Raw genomic sequence first — 5,968 nt, 5'->3', positions numbered from 1 at the left:
TCATAGATCGAGTCAATCGTAGTGAGGTGGGTGGAGTACATACATAGAAGCACTTTTTTCATTCATGTCGCCTAGCATCCTCACGCTGGTGATAATAACGCACAAGTATAGCATAGCCGATCGAATACCTCTTCGAGGAAGTACTGTGCAACATCTTCGCGTAATCGGGTATGCTACTACTTAACTCATGCCACGTCAATGTGTGACCCTACTAACTTGCGGCCGCATAATGAATGGTACTCACTACCTTATTACCCTCCGTTCTTTCCCTCGTGAGTGAAGATCCCCTTCTGGTTCCTACACCTCCACCAACGCGCGATGCTTCATTATTATTATTACTCCCCATCAAATCTTCATCTAATGGGAAGTCTTCAGCGAAGGGATCTGTAAAGATAATTTTAAATAAGCACCGGAGTGAACGTGTATTATAATAATAATAATAATAATAACTGCAAAAACTGCAATAATAGTAATAATAATAATAATAATAATAATAATAATAATAATAATAATAATAATAATAATAATAATATTTTACCTGGATCGGAGGGTGGTGAGGATGATTCATCATGGCGGTTAGAGGCTTGGACATTTTCTTGAATGACGTGACAATCTGTGTGATAACAAATTCATGAATAAGGTGTGACATAACATGAACGTGGAGGTTTTTATGTACATATATTATAAACCCGATGCCCATTGTTAGTCATACAGTCTACATTCAACATGTGTGGCGATCACATCATATACGTGAATAGCAATGCCTGTATAGGTACATTTCCAGAAAATCGGGCGTGTAAATTTACCAATAGGTTAGCCGTCCCTATATCATTACCGAAAGGAGTGGAATATGAAGTGGGGCTAGTGGGAGTCATTCTCCCGAAATTATATTACGCTATTAAACCAGGAGACGTTGATTTTACTATTCAATTTAACGCGATCTATAATGAGTCAGATGGGAAACGCATTTACACGTATATTTATAAGTCCATTTCGGGTTTGTTGGGTGGTGATATGAATGTCATGACTAGAGCGTTTAATACGGAAATTATTGAACAATTATCTGAATTTTACGGAGAACATATTCGCGGAGCTATCCGCAGGGACGGTTTATTCTCATGGAACGATGACACTAAGAGAATGAGCATTCCACATATCGATGCAGGAGCAGCCAAAGTTGATATGATTGATTCAATTACGATTAAACTCAGTGCTAAAGCAGCTAATATGTTTGGTTTCAATGAAAAAGTCAGGTATTTAATATACAGTTCGGGTGCGTTGAGACCTCATCACAGTAGAAATATATTCCATCAAGGCGTTGAATACGTTTACCTGTATTCGGGTATCGTTCAACCTACCATCTTGGGTGATAAAATGGTTAATCTCTTAGACTGCTTCACGTTAGGATGTGCATGTGGTAAAGGTCCGCATAATGCCATTTATAAACCTTTAAATACCATTGACGTATTGGATTACATTACTATCAATGTCTCGGATCAGAACGGTGAAGAAATAATGTTTACTGAAAATGGGGTTCTATCATGCAGTCTGCATATAAGACCTAGATAAAACGCTATCGAAATTTTCTTATAAATACCATATGTGACATATACCCGTCGTAGTATTTAACCGACATGGCTGTGAACACACCATACATTTGAGCAGCCTCGGCTGTTTAGACACGTATATCAAAATACACCTTCGAATTTTGCCAATAGATTACCTACACCTATATTATTACCTAATGGGGTTGAATATGAAGTAGGTTTTAGCTTCGATCATGTTCCCGGGGAGTTATTACGCTATATTATCCAAAGATGATTTATTCACTCTCGAATTTTATTACAGAGCGTCATAAACGTGATAGGCATACTATTTGTATAGACCGAGAATGCAATGTTAGCGGGGGATATGAAGAGACTCGTGAGAGCTCTTAATAGGACGTGTATGATTACTTAAAAGTTTATTACGGTGATAATTTCATAAATTTATTTTATAGTAACGGTATATTTCATTGGGATGAAGATTTAAGAAGAAATTACTATACCACGTATCAAGAGAGAGAAATTGAGAACGGGGGACGTTAAAAGTATATACGTCAAATTTAGCGAAAAGCCGCGAATTATTAGGTTTTCATATTAATACCGGTTATGAAATATATGGCGGGGGGGCGTGAACTGAATGAACACGTTTCCCTTGATTCTCTACCTGATAATTGTGGGGTAGATTATATATATGTGTATACGGATATAGTTCAAAACCGACGATTTTTGGCGGGAGACTAGTAAATATATTGGACTGTTTTACTTTAGCAAGTGGTAGAGGAAAAGGAATACATAATACAGTCTACAAATTGTTGAACACGAACATCTTGGATCAGATTTCTATTCTTTATCATGGATCAAAATGGTCACCTTTTACATTTCACTAAAGACTCGAGTGTTACTTGCCTGCTCCGTATAAAAACCTAGAGGAAAATTAGATGAATAGGTGAGTATATAATTCGATGTTCACCCTTGGCATTCCTTATTCGTGATCGTAACACCCTCGAGTCAACTAGAACTTGCGAATCAAGCTCAACTTAAATTGTTTGGGAATAGTATAAACAGTAAAATGAGAGTGTTATTCGCTGCCTCCTTCAGAGGCGAATTTAAAAAAACTATTTTTATCAGACCCTTTATTAAGGAGATGGAGCGGGATTTGAGGATATTTCCGTTTTCTATCCCGGCCGCAGAAGGGGAAGCGGTTTTTTTTTTTTCGGCCATAAGTGTATTGCACGGAAAGTGTTCCTTTTCTATTTAACGCCGCGAAACCTTCAGTTTAATGAATTCGGTAGATCTGTGTTTATCTGATATGGTAAACAGCGGTTTACCTTTAAAAGAATCCATAAAACGAAATGGTATAAGGGCCCTCAAAACTACCGGACAACGAATTTTAAGCGGTACTGGAAGGAGAAGGGAGACGAGACGGAGGAAAACAGTAAAAGAAACGTTTTTAGTTAGACGGTCGAGTGTGGAGGAAAGAAAAAACGGAGGAAGAGGAAGGGCACACGAGTTAAATCTAGGAGTAAATATAATAAGACGTGTACGATCTTTTGTAACTCATTCATCAATTGACATTCGGCGGGTACGCACTCGTTCTACTTCTCTAAAATTATATAAACACAAAATATGGCTAGCGTAGTTCCTAACATACCCGAACTGGTAATCAAGTTCCTGTTTCATCGTATATGCGGGTATATCAGAATTGTTCCCGAATGTTAATAGACGGAGAATTATTGAACTTCCAATTAATTCAGGAAAGACTGGATTTTACACCTTGTATATTTCCATAAATCAAGTTCTATCTGAATAAATATATAGAATTTCCATTAATGGGGTGGCAGGTTCTTTCTTAGATTTGTCAAGTATAGCTTTAGAATTATATATCTCAATTGATAGGGACGGTGCGCAATTAGCGGATGATGTTCACGTGGCCGTCGTTAATGGTATTAGTAATACATTATTTAAATCCGCTTCCGTTTTCTTGAATGAAAAGTTGGTGGAATCCTGTCCTGTATTTAACTATCAATCATATATAAAAATGTTGAAAATGATAAAACCCTCGGCATTACCTACCACCGGTCGGGCGGGATTTTTATATGATGACTATCATGTAACACATGGGGTGGGGTAACTCGGCAATTTACTGCCAATACCTTCGGTCAAACCGGCAGGTGGGAGACGAAAGTTATGGGTGACATTAAACGAGGGGGTCGTGCATACCATATTTTCCACTTCTTTTGGATATTGCGACTATAGACATGTATTTACTGGATTCTGTGATTTGAGACTTAGGCTCGAATTAGCGAAATAATAGCTGGTTTATGGGGGCGCCCACACAGACGGACATTTAAATGTGTTCAATGTAGAAAAGGCTAAATTATGGATCGATAGAGTTACCCCACATTATAACGCAATGTCGGCTTTAAATGAGGCGATAGCAGTTATCCTATACAATATATATTTGATAAGACTTTATACAAAGTCATACGTTATTGGGCAAAATGAAAATTCGATTTTAATTGATCAGCCTTTAACAGTTGTATACCTGAAAAAATCAATCATTGGCCATGATTGATATGGAAACATTTTCAGGTAATTTACGCGACAATAGGTCTATATTTTCAATCTTTTCGATTTAAATAATATACATATTACCGTTAATGGGAATACGGTATATAATATTCAATGTAGTTTCCCTAATACCATCATGCAATTATATCGAGACGCAGAAAAGTATAGGGGTGGCGGTGATAATCTGATCACTTATGATAGTTTTAAAAATGGTAGAGCTATTTACTGCTTTAATTTTGTGGTGGAAGATGTTGAAGATTCCATGCCAGTGGAAATTTCGGCAAACCTGCGAATATCGATCAGGCTGGGTACGGCTACGCCTAGCCCTTGCATTATTTACTTTTTGGGATACCAAGGGTAGTTTAACGGTGGATGCGGATAGGGGTTATTCAGTGTGATGTTAGGGGTTAAATGGAATGGATACAAAAGAAATTGAAATAAGTTTAAAAGGTTCACTCGGTGACCGGGTTAAATATTTAGGTGTGTTCGCTTCGGATGAAGTAGGATTATTGACATTGCCAGAAGTATTAATTAAACCTTTAGTTTTTATATCTAATACATTATCTTCGTCTTACTGATATTATATTGTTGGTCATTGGGTATGTTTTTACGTGGAAAAATCACCTAGAAATATAATCTTCTTTTTTGATAGTTACGGTATAAATCCGAAAAGTTTATTCGAATGACTTCTCTAATTTATATATGCGCATCCCGAATATAACCTCTATCGCCTAATAAAACAAATACAACCTGATAAATCGTACAAGTGCGGTCTTTACGTTGTAGTTTTTTTGTTCATTGCGTGAGTCACCGTGGTGTGAAAGCAGTATTATCCTTAATACAAAATGTATTCTCATTCACGTCGTTTGGGAGGTAATGATAAATGGATAACGGGATATTATTTTAAATATTTGAAAAAGTTTAAATGTTCACATTGGAGGTCGGGGTCAAACGTGCTAATTACGTACAAGGAATGTCTCCGCGTCTTGAACAACTAAGGTAATGCATATTTTTCTTTGATTTTTATATTACTCCATTTACATTCTATTAAGGATATATCTATATATGTATCATACACCTTCAATCACATAACTTTTTACTTATTTCAGGATGGAGCTGTGAGGATCATTCGCCCGATGAACGGTTTTCCGGTGTTAATCTGCTACGAACGTCTTAGTCGTTTCCCATTCTTAAACGTTTTTTGTTTCGGCAATATTCAGGTTCAAAATAAGGATACAACGTGGAAGTTATATTGGGATTGGCGGTGCTGGAGAACGGTCCTGAACAGCGAGTTAGTGTATTGAATTTGTAAACTCTTTATGTGGTCAATAAATCCTTATGAATAATTATATAGGTGTTTTTTTACTATGCCCATAATGCATTTGAACGGAAAAACAGGGAACGGGAAAAAAGAGTGCGTGTTTCTATGGAATCAGGAACTATTATTAAATAAATATAATAACAAACATCGGTTTTACATACCTTCACCGGGTTGCTCGTTTCCTTCAGTAGTGGGTGGTGGCGAAGTTGATCGGGGTTGCACTGTTGTGGGCTGCCAGTGGTAGTTGTTGCATCTCCTGCGACTTTCTTTTCTTCTTCTTCTCCTGCTTCATGGTCATGACCCGTTTTCACCTTCCTAATAAATGAGTTTTGGGGCTCCAACACCATAATAGTAATGGTGTCTGACTTGAGTGGCTACTTCGTCGGCTGACAGTTCACTACTAGAGTTTATTTCCCATATCTGAAAAGGAGGAATATGACTGTTTTTATATATTCCGCTTCTTTCAACGGGTACATTATTTTATAAGAATATCTATTCCATATACAGATGAACTCTTTATTGCCTGTTTTTA

At 37.1% G+C, this 5,968-nt stretch overlaps 1 long non-coding RNA gene across 1 annotated transcript; it reads right to left on the bottom strand.

Annotated features, from left to right (window-relative positions):
* Positions 1–225: 225 nt before the first annotated feature.
* LOC135216753 (uncharacterized) lies at positions 226–5,652 on the bottom strand. The gene is made up of 3 exons (XR_010314908.1): positions 5,598–5,652; positions 539–613; positions 226–384 (listed from the first exon to the last, which is right to left on the bottom strand). It is a non-coding gene; the product is annotated as an uncharacterized LOC135216753 (long non-coding RNA).
* Between the last annotated feature and the right edge of the window lie 316 nt (positions 5,653–5,968).

This window comes from Macrobrachium nipponense, chromosome 6 (assembly GCF_015104395.2).
Source record: "Macrobrachium nipponense isolate FS-2020 chromosome 6, ASM1510439v2, whole genome shotgun sequence".
Taxonomy (NCBI): domain Eukaryota; kingdom Metazoa; phylum Arthropoda; class Malacostraca; order Decapoda; family Palaemonidae; genus Macrobrachium; species Macrobrachium nipponense.
The sequence above is the reverse complement of the archived record's forward strand: the minus strand, read 5'-3'. Positions and strand labels throughout refer to the sequence as shown.